At 37.1% G+C, this 14,919-nt stretch overlaps 1 protein-coding gene across 1 annotated transcript in view; it reads right to left on the reverse strand.

Annotated features, from left to right (window-relative positions):
* Positions 1 to 14,919, reverse strand: part of DCC (DCC netrin 1 receptor) — a 773,306-nt gene that overhangs the window by 624,530 nt on the left and 133,857 nt on the right. The window lies entirely within an intron of this gene.

The raw sequence follows: 14,919 nt of genomic DNA on the forward strand, positions 1-14,919 counted from the left end.
CTTCCTTCCTTCCTTCCTTCCTTCCTTCCTTCCTTCCTTCCTTCCTTCCTTCCTTCCTTCCTTCCCTCCCCTCTTTCTTTCTTTCACAGAGAAAGAGAAAACAAGTGAGGGGAGGGGGCAGGAGGAAGAGAGAAAATCCCAAGCAGGCTCCATGCTCAGTGCAGAGCCCAACACGGGGCTCCATCTCAGGATCCTGAGATCAAGACCAGAGCCGAAATCAAGAGGTGGATGCTTAACTGACTAAGCCACCCAGGTGCCCCAACATTACTCATTTTTACTAGCAGGTAACTAAAACAGTGTCTTTTCAACCTAAAGACTCATTCCATTCACCTTAGAACTAAGTTTGTTCCAAAGTTGCTAAAATTGTATCAGGTGGAATAAGCAAAAAGAATTATAAAATCCTGGTGCAACATCAAGAGAAAACTCTGTGAGAGTTAAGAGCTTCTCTTCCACCCCCCCACATATATTTCACTCCTAAAGCCTGGGACACACCAACACCAGTCTATGGTTAGGATATCCCAGCCATGGTGATACCCTCTGACCCGCTTGCTCACTAAACTTCTATCACTCAAAGTTCATTTAAGATAAGATGGGGCGCCTGGGTGGCTCAGTTGTTAAGCATCTGCCTTCGGCTCAGGTCGTGATCCCAGGGTCCTGGGATCGAGCCCCACATCGGGCTCCCTGCTCCCTGGGAAGCCTGTTTCTCCTTCTCCCACTCCCCCTGCTTGTGTTCCTGCTCTTGCTATCTCTCTCTCTGTCAAAATAAATAATAAAAATAAAAATCTTAAAAAAAAAAGATAAGATGCTATATTTCCACATCCCTATTAAAATCTGCATCCCTCTATGAAGGTTTAATTTGACTATTTTCAACTTAATGCATTAAATAGAATTAACATGTAACCTGCCATTTTTTCAAACGCAAAGCACAATTTTGAAGCAAAGAAAATGAGGCCATGAAATCTTAAAAACTAGTATTAGGGCGGATGGAGAATTGCCAAGGAAAATTAGATCCAACTGTGTCGTAGTGTGAGCCATAGAGGAGCAGAGAGGAAGTGAGGTAGGAGATCTGGGACACATTTTAACACTGCTGTTAATCTTCCTTGGCCTGACCCAACTCTACACAGCTAGACCCTAGGTTAATAAAAAAATACCAATTCTCCTGTTAATGGTTGGAATGGTAATTGTCATCTAAAGTACTTTGTGTGGAGAAAGACCAATTCACACTTTCTCAGTCTTCTCACATCTCTTTCTGGTTGTTACAGCAACAAAAATAAATAGTCTTTGCAATGAAAATATTGAAAGAATTTTTGAAATGTGTTAATCCTTATTGTCCTTAAATGTCTCAAAACTTTTAAAAAAATTGCTGGTGGTAGGTGTCATTTCCCTTTTTGAAAGCGACTTTTCAAATCAAATGAGAATAGTTTGAAGGATAATGTTGCTTAACAATAAATTTCCTGAAATGGACAGTTCCCAAAATGTACATTTACAAATAGCTATCTTCATAACGGGGTCTTATCTATTTGAATGCTTTACTTCTTTACTTCCACCACATGTTCCTCAGCAGAAATGTTTCAATTGCATATATTGCATAATACTATACTACTTATAGTATATACCATACTATTTATAGCATATACTATACTATATGTACACACACACACACACACACACACTATAATAATATCCTCCACAGCATCAAGTAAGATCTAGTTAATATGATCTTATGGCTAAAAGGAAATTAACCTGGTGCCTATGTGCAATACTATATATTTATCCATAAAAGATCCAATAATTCAACTCAACAATTACACTTTCTTTTATTAGAAAACAAAATCAACCAACACAAAATGTTTTTGCTTATTTTTTAATTTTAATTTACTAAAAAAATTGAAGAGTAGGGAGTTTCCATAGACCAGGTCCCCATCCCCTGACATTGTTTCCCCTATTATTAACAACTTACATGAAGGTGGTACATTTGTTACAATTAATTAAGTGATATTGATACATTATTATAAACTAAAGTCAATAGTATACATTAGGTTCGCTCTTTGTGTTGTATAGTTGCATGGGTTTGGAAAAATGCATAATGTCATGTGTTTAGCATTACAGTATCATATAGTTTCACCACACTTAAAATCCCCTAAGCTTTACCTATTCATCACTCGCCTACCATGCCTAACTCAAACCCTAGGAAATTACTGGTTTCTCTACTATTTCTATAGTTGTACCTTTTCCTATAGTTGGAAATATAGGATATTCCTATAGAATATCCTACAGTTGGAATTATACAGTTTATAGTCTTCTGATAATTGATTTATCTCACTTAGCAATATGCATTCAGGATCCCTCTATGTCTTTGGGGGGGTTCAATTGTTCATTTGCTCTTCTTGCTGGATAGTATTCCCTTATATGGATGTACCGCAGTTTGTTTATCCATTCACCTATGGAAGGATACCTTGATTGCTTGGTGATTATGAACAAATCTGCTATAAATGTCCATGTGCAGATTTTCGTCTGGTCATAACTTTTCAACTCAATTGGGTAAGTACCTTGAAGAGTGATTGCTATACTGTATGGTAAAACTATTTACCTTTGTAAGAAACTCCCAAACTGTCTTCCAAAGTACCTCTGAAATTTTGCATTCCTAAGAGCAATGAATGTCCTGTTACTCCTTATCCTCCTAAGCATTTGGTATGGTCATTTTTTGGATTTTAGCCATTTTAATAGGTGTCTAGCATTATAATTGTTCTAACTAGCAATTCCACAATGACATAATCTTGAGCATATTTCATATGCTTGGTTTCCATCTTTTAGATCCTTTTCAACAAGGTGTCTGTTCAGATATTTGCCTATTTTTTAATTGATTTGTTTGTTTTCTTATCATTGAGTTTCTGGTGCTTGTATATTTTGGATACAAGTCCTTTATCAGATGTGTGTTTTGCAAATATTTTCTGTCTGTGGTTTGTTTTTACTTTCTTTTAACACTGTCTTGTAGAGCAAAAATTATTAATATCACAACTTGACAATTTTTCCTTTCATGGATTATTTTATAGGTCTAAAATTTCATTGTCACACCTAAGATCACCTAGATTTTCTCCTCTGTTATCTTCTAGGAGTTTTTATAGTTTTATGTTTTACATTTAGGTCTATGATCCATTTTGAGTTAATTTTTTTAGAAAAAGGTATAAGGTCTGTGACTAGAGGTTTGTTTGTTTGTTTGGTAGGTTGGGTTTTGTGTTTTTTTGTTTTTTTTTTTTTTGCATATGAATGTCCAAATGTTCCATCACCATTTGTTGAAAAGACTATCCTTTCTCCATTGACTTGATTTTGTTCCTTTGTGAAAGATCAGTTGACTGTTTGTGTGGGTCTATTTCTGGTTGCTCTATTTTGTTCCATCGCTCTGTTTGCCTATTATTTTGCCAATATCACACCATTTTGACTATTTAGCTTTAAAATGAGTTTTGATGTCAGGCAGTGTGCATCCTCTGACTTTCTTCTTTGGTATTGTTCTCACTATTCTAGGTCTCCTGTCTTTCCATAAAAACTTTTAAATCAATTTATGAAGATACACAAAATAACTTTAACTCACTGGGATTTTGTCTTTATCTTAAAATATCAGTAGTTCAGGCATCACTGGGCTCATATTGCCACAGAATAACCATCTGCTATTACTTTTTTAGACAGAGCATATATATTCCAGATGACTTCAATCTCTGCCTGGCCCATTTCAGTTATGTTTATAATCTTTGTAGCTTCACTGGAGGCATTAGTGCTTGTGACCTGATGATAGGTATAAAAATATCAGCTATTGCCAGAGGAATTTGGTTTTATTTCTCCAAAGATAATTCTCTATAAATATGTAACCTCATAAATTCTAAGATTATGGAAGTTCCCAAAAAAGCTAATAGAAATTTTCTTTAATAGTAAGTAGTTCATATGTTTCACAACATTGTGATGGATTAAATATGATCACAAACTGTTTCAGTTCCTCCAATTCAGAATGGAGGGCCTAGTTCCCCATGATTTAAATCTTGCCTGCCCCTGTGTTGTGCTTTGACCAATAGATTATGGTGCGGGTCATACTGTATGAGCTCTGGAGTCGAGGCCTCAAGAGGTCTTATAGTTTCTGCCATGAATCTTTCTGAGACTAGCATCTTAGTCTAGCTACCTGAAGAAGGCACATGGAGGATAACTGAGTCTCCCAAGCCAAAAACCAGCACCAACTGACAGACATGTGATTGAGGCCATCTTGAACCTTCCACTTCAGCCAAATATACACAAGGGAGCCAAAGTGAAACCAGCAGAGGAACTGCTGAGATACACTGCAGGATTATAAGAGATAATAAATTATTTCAAGTCACTAAATTTTACAGTGCTTTGTTATGTAGCAATAAATATTTGTCTTATTTTTCTTCCTTAAAATGTGATTTTTTTAAAGAGGAGTGTCAAGAAAGGTTTTAAAAGAGGGAGGGTGGAGATACAATCGCCAAGGTTATCTTTGTGTGACAGAATCATGAGTGGTTTTTATTTACATCTTTGGATTTTTCTCTATTTTCAAAGGTTTTTTTAAGAACACATATTTTTAGAGTAGGGATTTGTGTTAAATTCTAGTGTTGCAAGGTGGAGGATAATTATACAAGGAACAAAGAAATTATAAAAGTCAATGATTAAAACACAAGGCATATATTTAAAAACAGATGAAAGGTTTCTCTCTAGGCTCTAAAATGGTATAGGTGGAAAAGCCCTGGAAAGAGTAAACTTGAAATTTTAGGTCATGACTTTTGTTGACTAAATTGATTTAATGGGACTATGATGGAATTAGGAAATATCCATAAAAATTGTTTTTGTTCTTGCTATATGGGCATTGACTATTCAGATCCAAATGAAATTGTTCAGCTAATAGGCTGAACATGGCAATTTTTTTCCAGTTAATTAATGAGTATGATTTCATCACAGGAAATGGCATCAGATTACCAGTTTGTAATACTGGATTTCATAAACTGGGTGGTAGGTATACAAATGGTCATTTTATGTTTATTCTTTGAACTGCACATATATTGTATATGCTTTTATGTATGTGCTATATGTTTTAAAATAAAAATGAGATGAAAATGAAAGGGTAGACTTGAGAAAACATATTTGGCAATAGCTTTAAAATCAAACCAGCAAAAATGGATTGTTTTCCCTCTGTCATTTTATTAAAAACCAAAAAAAAAATAAGCAGACCTCTTTCATATGATGCTCACGGAAGTGAATACAAAAAATTGTGCAAACAATTTTTCTAAATTGATAACAAGCAGTCTGATTTGCTTAGACTAAGAGCCAGTTTAGCTTCTTCCTGTTGGGGGTGGGGCTGGGGGTGGGGAATATTGGTATGATTCTCCATCTGACCTGATCTCATTGTCATCCTGGTGGCAAAAGAGTTAATCTCCTCAGAGAGCAAGAGGGTAGTATGTAACTAGAGGGAAAAGAGTCCTTATAGGGATACTGATCTCTGACATACACAGATTGCATTTCAAGTGTAAAAACACCTTATGGCAACATGCTGCCTTTATTTATGCTTTCCTTCCTGCCTGCCTTCTTTCCTTCATTCCTTCCTTCCTCCCTTTCTAATTTTTTAAATGGAAAATTTGGCCTATTTAGCTTAATCTGTTATCTGAGTTGGAAAGGACTAATCTACAATCATTAGGAAAACGAATCATGATACAGACAATGGATCTCACAACTGTTTGGTTTCAGGAACCAATGTGCTCTTAAAAACTATCGAGGACCCCAAAGAACTTTTGTTTATGTAGGTTATAGCTATAAATATTTACCATATTGAAAGTCAAAATTGAGACTTTTTAAAAATATTTATTAAATTTTTATTTATAACATCATAATATATGTATTTTTAAACTGCATTTTTCAAAATAAAAATATTAGAAGAGGGGTAGTACATCACATTTTTATAATTTTTTTAAAGATTTTGTTTTTAAGCAATCTCTACACCCAACATGGGGCTTGAACTCACAACCCCAAGATCAAGAGTTGCTTCTACTGACTGAGCCAGCCAGGCACCCTGAGTTTTGTGAATTTTTTTAACGAGTGGTTTAATCAACAATAACTAGACTATAGTGTTACTTTCTGCATTCACTTTGTTCTGATATGTTGATTTGGTTGCGCTATATGAAAATGATCTGATGTCAAACAAATACGTAGTTGGAAAAGGAAGGTATTTTAATAGCCTTTTCAAATAATTGTAGACTTTATCCTTTAACACTATACCAATAAGTAGTTTCTTGAAAGTTAGCTGCAATGTGGAATCTGACCCCATATTGATAAACATTTTGCACTGTTACATAAAAATCTGTTGGTCTATCTTGCATTTTGAATAGATCTTTTTACCCATGCATGATACTATCCCATCAATCTGCCATCATTTGGGATGGCACGGGGAATTAGACAGATCTTCCCAATGTTGACACATTTCATTATACAGTATCAAAAAATCCCATTTGTTACTATCACCACCAATCCCATCAGAAAGGCCTTCTAATGTTGTGATGTTGTCAAGCTCTTAGTGTCAGATAGAAGTTTTCCAAATTTCTAATTTTTACTTAAAAGCCTGAATTTCATCCTTGGCAGCAGATACTGGCTTAAATTGACTGGCTCACTTTGTTCATTTTTGAGAAAATGTCTAACTAGTACCCAAGTCTGAATAGCTCCAGTTTTTGTGCTGATTGCCCTTTCAAGTAAAAATGGTGTTTCATAAAAAAAAAAAAAAAAAGGAGCTAATTCAGCTTGAAACTCAAATGATCGCAAAAATCAAAAACTAATGTACTTAGACATCCTCCATATGTATTTCCTCTTTTGATATTCAGAATACTAAAAAATATATGAATTTAAGGATTAAGAATTAATAAAATTAATAATTTTATTGCTTCATGAAAGGTATTCTTAGTCAACATGGTGAAACAAAACAAAAAAAAATTATATTATCATTAAAATAGGTTTGACCCTGCAGATCCCCTAAAAGCACCTTGAGAAACACTAAGAGTCCCTAGACCAGTCTTTGAGAACTGATGTAGATAGTTTAAACAAATTAGTCTATCTTCTGAGACATTCAAGAAGCCCATTTCCTTTCAACATGGGAATAGGTTTGCATCCTTGAAGTAGTAATTGATAAAGTAGGGGAGCCTAGGTGGCTCAGTCGGTTAAGTCGGTTAAGTGTCTGACTCTTGGTCTCAGCTCAGGTCTTGATCTCAGGGTCATGAGTTCAAGCCCTGCGTTGGGTTCCATGCTGGGCATGGAGCCTACTTAAAAAAAAAAAAAGTGAACGTCATTCTTCCTCTTTCTTCTTCTTCTTCTTCTTCTTATTGCTATTATTATCATTACTTTCATTTGTGAAGGCAGTGAAAAACTTAAGTATTTTCAGTCACTTTCTTTCAGCAATAGATTATTAAAAGTCAAGAAGGATCTTGGATCATATAACCTGACACATTTACCTATAGTTCACATATTTAGAAATAAGAACTCAACTGTTTTCAGGGCCCAATTACCCAAAGAGTCATGGAGAAGGCACACTGTAAAAGGAGAGAGAATTTTCTATTTTAGGGCATTTCAATTTAAAAAAAAAGTTTCTATTAGATGTTACAGTGGCCAGATTAGTCTATGAGGCCAACTAGAAGCTAAATTTGACTCTGCATTCCCAGGTTTTCCCAAATATGTCAAGACCACATGGTTTTGTCTTACCTCATCATAGATAACCAGATTCACTACATATATTATCCAACATTAGGTACATTTTAGAGTGAAAGGTAACTCTCTTTATAATTATTCTAGGACATTAGATGTACCTGGCACGATCCCGTGCATAGTGGAATGCATGCTCACCCTGTGATGACAATGACTTTCTTTTCATGGGGCCATTTTCCTCAATTACTGTTTATGAATCTCAACACTGAACTTGCATGGGTGAACCTAGAGAATAACTGAGGCAGAGACAAATTTAATTATGGACTGTTGGCATCTGTGTCAGCAAAAAAAAAAAAAAAAACAACAAAAACAGTTTTCACAATTTAGTAACTATCTTCCTCAAAATAACCAGTACTTGCTTTTAATTTTTATGCTTTCTGAATGCAAAACCTTTTTTTTCTTGTTGTATACTCTTTGGTTTTCTTTATTAAAAGACTGCCTCAATGGAATATCAAACACTCTTCCAATTGGAAATGAAAGGACACTGCAGGCTACGGTGGGATATTCTCTTTGATTTCTTCCCAGGCTTAAGAGTTAACAAATTAATTTAACTTCACAGAGCGAGTTTCCTGTCTGCATCCTCAGTTTCTTTCTTTCTTTTTTTTTTTTTAAAGATTTTATTTATTTGACAGAGAGAGATACAGCGAGAGAGGGAACACAAGCAGAGGGAGTGGGAGAGGGAGAAGCAGGCTTCCCGCGGAGCAGGGAGCCCGACGCAGGGCTCGATCCCAGGACCCTGGGATCATGACCTGAGCCGAAGCAGATGCTTAACAACTGAACCACCCAGGCACCCCTGCATCCTCAGTTTCAAGCTAACCTACTGTTCACCTGCTGGTTCCTTAGCCATCCCTCATCTAGTTCTGTTTCAGGAAATTCAGCAGGTACCCTGTGTCTTCAAACACAAGCAGGTATAATAATATGCGCTCTGAGTGAAAAATTCCATCAAACTCCTTCTAACTCTGTGTTTAGAGTGTCTTTTATTAAAAACCAGCCTAATCCAGACTGATCACAGGAATCAAAATATATTTAATAAAAAAAAAAAAAACCCTCCATCTGGCTGAAAGCCAAGGAGCTTTGAACAGAGAAGAAGAGAACCATTTCTCAGGAGCTAGTAGTCATCACTCCATGATTCTATTACTTCCCTTCCTCATTTACACCAATTCAGTACTAAAAATGACATTCCCTCTCTGTAAATATTCCTACATCTGTTCATATTTCCTCTTTCTTTCTCCATGTACACACACATACCGCTATTTGTAGATAGAATTTGGAAGAAGAAAGCGGAGTGTCTATTCTTATCATTGGCATATGGCTATATCCTTTCTGTCTCACAGGCAAATTTTGAGTCTACCAGGTTCATTTTGTGGCAGGGTTGAAGGAAGTGGTTTTTCATTTATAGAATGATTTTTTTTTTTTTTTTGTAATTTTACAGCCGACAGTAGAGTCCCAGAAAACAAATTCTGTCATTATAATGTGTCAAAGTTAGTTTAGGGAACCCAGAAATCTTCATAATTTATATAATGCATAAAGTAGCATTTAAAATTTTCTAGAAAAGTAATTGATTATGTATTCTGTATTTTTTAAGATTTTTTTAAGATTCTTTTTTTTTTTTAAAGATTTTATTTGAGAGAGACAAATAGTGACAGAGATAGCAAGAGAGAACACAAGCAGGGAGGAAAGGGAGAAGCAGGCTCCCCGCTGAGTAGGCACAGGGCTCTATCCCAGGACCCTGGGATCATGACCAAAGTCAAAGGCAGACACTTAACCCACTGAGCCACCCAGACACCCCATTCTAACTCTTGTTTTTGTTAAAGAATAAAAAAAAAGTATTTGGGTTATTTCCTATTTGGCCAATGTTGAAAAAATAAAGGTATGCCCATAACTCATGACTAAATACGTCTTTTTTATGCTCTAGGAATAAATTGATATCAAGCAGGACCAGAGAAGGAAGCTTAACTAGTACCTCACTGATTTTTGTGACTTTTGCACTCATAAGTTACAGGTTTGGCTTCTACACACACTCAGAGAAAGCCTCTTGTTTGTGAGTCAGGACAGATTGCTGGACCCTTTAGTCACCCACCCTGGAGCCACTAAGTGTCATATTCCTAGTAAATGCACAGCTGACCATATATCAGCCCTAAAAGACTCCTGGGAAAAGAAAGATTCTTTTTTCAAGGAACCTTCTTTCCTTCTTACAGAGGACAATTCCAAGTATATGGTTTTGTTTTTGACCTTATATGAAATAGCAACATATCAGATGATGGGAGTTAAGAGGAGATCACATAAACAATGTGTAATATCACTCAAGGTCAAGAATGAAAATAGAAAAATTAGTGGGACTGGAGAGGGAGAGATCACTTGTGACATTAGAATGATAGGCATGGCAAGGAAAATGTAGTAGATCACCCAGTATTTCAAATACTTTTAACTTGGAATCCTGGACTAGATTCATGTCCCCAAAACAGCACTGAGAGATGAAAACTTTTTTGTTGTTGTTGTTGTTAATAAATTCAAGAATCAAAGAGATACTGTCTATTTATCCACGGCAAGTCAGCTTAGACTTACTAACATATAAACTTTGTGGATCTGAATGGAATTTCATTAACTGCATATGAAACACTGATTATCTCTACTATCTCACATTGGTTAAAAGACTTGACTTACAATAACAAACTCTAATATAGCATGAATGTCCATTGGTTTCCATGTTCTGCCCAGCCCTGGTTCCCAAAGAGGGCAAGCTAAAGCTATCATGGTTGGGGGTTGGGGAGTGGAGGACATCATGATGTGGGACTTAGTCATTTCACTACATGGCCAGTTGTATACAATAAAAGGTATCTTATTTTCTTTAGTTGTGCTTTTTATGACAACATAAACCAGCTTGAAACCATTGTTTTTTTTAAACAATTTTTTAAATTAATTTAAAAGTAGAATAATCTCATATTTTATGAGATTGATTTTGACAATGATTGTATTTTAGCATGGTGTTATAGTTTTGTTTTCTTTTTTTGAAAGATTTATTTATTTATTTGAGAGAGAGAGAGGAGAGAGCAAGTTGGGGGAGAGGCAGAGGGAGAGGGAGAGAAATCCTCAAGCAGACTCCCTATCGAGCATGGAGACCTATGTGCGGCTCAATCCCAGGACCGTGAGATCATGACCTGAGCTGAAATCAAGAGTCGGCTGTTCAAATAACTGAGGCACCCAGGCACCCCCAATATTTATTTATTTATTTATTTATTTATTTATTTATTTATTTATTTGAGAGAGCTGGGTGGGGGCAGAGAGAGAGGCAGAGAGAGAATCTTTTTTTTTTTTTTGCTCATAGAATCTTTTTTTTTTTTTTTAAAGATTTTATTTATTTATTTGAGACAGAGAGAATGAGAGACAGAGAGCATGAGAGGGAGGAGGGTCAGAGGGAGAAGCAGACTCCCCGCCGAGCAGGGAGCCTGATGCGGGACTCCATCCCGGGACTCCAGGATCATGACCTGAGCCGAAGGCAGTCGCTTAACCAACTGAGCCACCCAGGCGCCCCCGCTCATAGAGAGAATCTTAATCAGGCTCCAAACCCAGTGCAGAGCCCAATGTGGGGCTTGATCTCATGACCATGAGATCATGACCTGAGCCAAAATCAAGTCAGACACTCAACCAACTGAGCCACCCAGGTGCCCCTAGTTTTTAATAGTTAGAGTTTGTCTAGCAAACTTGAACTCTTAAACATCGTGATTACAAAAGTGAAGTTGGAGATGAATGTGGGATAAAATAATAAATGAGAGCCCTGGTAGTGAGAAAACTTGGAAAGGCTGTTCTAGGCCAACATTTTCTCTTAACAAATAAGGAAACTAAGGATTTTAGAAGATTCAGTGAATTGGTAATTGCTAATAAAGATCAAATACTAGAAGTCTTATTTATCTTCTAACTCTTACTTCTAAGCCAGTGTCCCTTGCAATATTTTGCAACATTTGCAATATTTTGCAACAAACAAAATGATGTTGATGCAAAGTTTAGGGTGAAAATCATGGGGCAATGCATTACTAAAGAAGAAATAGTTGAGTATACTCTGCCTTTCAATAGATGTGAAAAGCAAATGCAGAAACATAGTATTGTGGGTAAATAGCATAAAATATGTATAGCTACCACTAAACAAATGAACACTTAGATACCCAGAATCAAAATCAGGTAATTTACTCTCAGATAAATAATCTTGACATGAGAATCAAATTCTTTAAGACTGGAATTTCTAAAATATGAAAGTAATTACAATAGTTACTTAGGACCTAGCAATTCCAGACATTGTATTTGGCCTCTTAAGTTAAAACCTCATAACCATCCTAAGCAATGTGACATTACTCTCTACATTTTGCAAAATAAATAAAGATTTAGATTATGTAACCTGCCCTAAATTGCACTACTAGTAAATGGTATGACTGAGATTTATACTTCGTCTGGTGTCATACTCCACACTTTTAGCAACTTATTATAATAATAGTTCAATAGATCAATATTAACTCAATATGAAATGGACTGTGGTAGTCCACATGCTGTCTCCTTCATGCAGTCTGAATTAAGTCTGACATAATATTCAGGAAATATGGACATCACATGGTTCAAATATAATATAGTCTTATATTTCATTCTTTTCTACGTACATGTAAGAGAGAAGCAGAAGAATCCATTTTATCCAACTTAGATCCTGTTCTGTTTATAGCATGTGATAAGAGTTTTATTCAAAACTAGCCACAGACCTGTACCTCTGAAACAAATTATGCATTACATGTTAAAAAAAAGAACAATATAGTAGGAAGGGAAAAATGAAGGCAGGGAAATTGGAGGGGGAGACGAACCATGACAGACTATGGACTCTGAGAAGCAAACTGAGGGTTCTAGAGGGGAGGGGTTGACGGGATAGGGTACCCTGGTGATGAGTATTAAAGAGGGCATATATTGAATGGAGCACTGGGTGTTATACGCAAACAATGAATCATGGGACACTACATCAAAAACTAATGATGTAGGAGCAAGATGGTGGAGGAGTAGGCGACCTGGATTTCGTCTGGTCCCAGGAATTCAGTTGGATGGGGATCAAACCATTCTGAACACCTACGAACTCAACAGGAGACTGAAGAAAAGAATAGCAACAACTCTCCGAACAGAAAAGCGACCACTTTCTGGAAGGTAGGACATGCAGAGAAGTGATTCTGAGGCGATATTCGGGAGGATAGACAGTGGGGGAGGGGACCTCCGTCAGCCGCTTCTGGCAAGTGATAGAGCAGCAGAGCACAAAATCGGAACTTTTAGAAGTCGGCTCCACTGAGGGATGTCACTTCAGTGGCTAAGCAGGGGGTGGGGTGGGGAAGGGGGGTGGAACGCTTGCTGGGATAGTGTGGTCTCAGGACCCTTGGGGTCACAGAAAGACCAGGGGTGGCTGAGTGCGGCAGAGCTCCCAGGTATCGGAGCAGGGAAGCTGGCTGCAGAGACGGAGCTGAGGAGCAGGCTCTCAGCTCGGGGTTGCCATAAACCATGATCCGCGGCACAGTCAGGCCACTGCTCCTCCAGCAGGGACCCAACGAGCGGCAGATCTGGGGAGATGCCCCTTTCTCCCCTGGGAGGAGCGGCGTGGGAGCGCACCGCAGGGATCTGCTGGGTTTGGAGACTCCACATGGGGTCGTGTGCCAGAGATAGAAACACTCGGTCCAGACCAGGTAAGCATGGAGTGCGGCTGGAGACCGGGGAGACGGGAGTGACTGACGGCTTTTCTCTGGGGGATCACTGAGAAGCGGGCCTCGAGTTCTCGGCTCCTCCAGGGCGGAGATTGGGAGGCCGCCATTTTCACTCTCCGCCTCCAAAGCTTTATGGAAAGCTTGCTTGGAACAAAAGCTCCCAAGAGCAAAACCGAGCAGATTACTTAGCTCCGATCAGCAAGGGCGGGGCAATTCCACCTCCGGCAAAGACATTTGGGAACCATGGCAACAGGCCCCTCCCCCAGAAGATCAGCAAGAACAGCCGGCCAAGACCAACTTTACCAATCAATGAGAACAGCAGAACACCAGCGCTAGGGGAATACTGCACATAGAATTCATGGTTTTTTTACCATGATTCTTTAGTCTTTCAAAGTTAATTTTTTTTCTTTTTTAACTTTTTTTTTTTAATTTTTCTTTTTCCCTTTTTCAACCAACATCTTATCAATCCCTTTTTTAAAAAACATTTTTTATTTTTCATTTTTAGAGTCATAATCTATCCCTTCATAGTAGTTACCCTTATTTTTGGCATATACATATAAGTTGTTTTCTCTTTAAAATTTCTCTAGTATATGGCTTTGTTCTAGTCTCCTGCCTGATCACATTCTCTCCCTTTTTTTTTTCCTTTTTTTTTAAAAATCCTCTTCTTTCTTTTTTCAAACAACTTCTTATCTTATCAATTCCTTTTATAAAATCTTTTATAATTTTCATCTTTACAGTCATATTCCATCCCTTCCTCATATCAACCCTTATTTTTGTACATATATAAGTTTTTCTTTCCTTAAAATTTTTGGAGGCACTTTCTTCTAATAGACCAAAATACACCCAAAATCTAGTGCGTGGCACTGATCTATGAATCAGCCTGATCATATTTGATCATATTCTGTTTTGTTTTGTTTTGTTCTGTTTTTGTTTATTTTTATCTTTTTCTTTTTCCTTTTCCTTTCTTTTCCCCTGGTTTCAGGTCTTTTCTGATTTGTTTAGAGTATATTTTCCGGAGACGTTGTTACTCTGTTAGAATTTTGTTCTCTCATTCATCTATTCTCCTCTGGACAAAAAAACAAGATGGAAAAAATCACCTCAACAAAAAGAACAAGAGGCAGTACCAACTGAGAGGGACCTACTCAATACGGACATTAGTACAATGTCGGAACTAGAGTTCAGAATGATGATTTTAAAGATACTAGCTGTGCTTGAAAAAAGCATGGAAGTTATTAGAGAAACCCTTTCTGGAGAAATTAAAGAACTAAAATCTAACAAAGTTGAAATCAAAAAGGCTATTAATGAAGTACAATCAAAAATGGAGGTGCTAACTGCTAGGATAAATGAGGCAGAAGAGAGAATCAGTGATATAGAAGACCAAATGATGGAAAATAAAGAAGCTGAGAAAAAGAGAGATAAACAACTACTGGATCACGAGGGCAGAATTCGAGAGATAAGCGATACC

This window comes from Neomonachus schauinslandi, chromosome 14, assembly GCF_002201575.2.
Source record: "Neomonachus schauinslandi chromosome 14, ASM220157v2, whole genome shotgun sequence".
Taxonomy (NCBI): domain Eukaryota; kingdom Metazoa; phylum Chordata; class Mammalia; order Carnivora; family Phocidae; genus Neomonachus; species Neomonachus schauinslandi.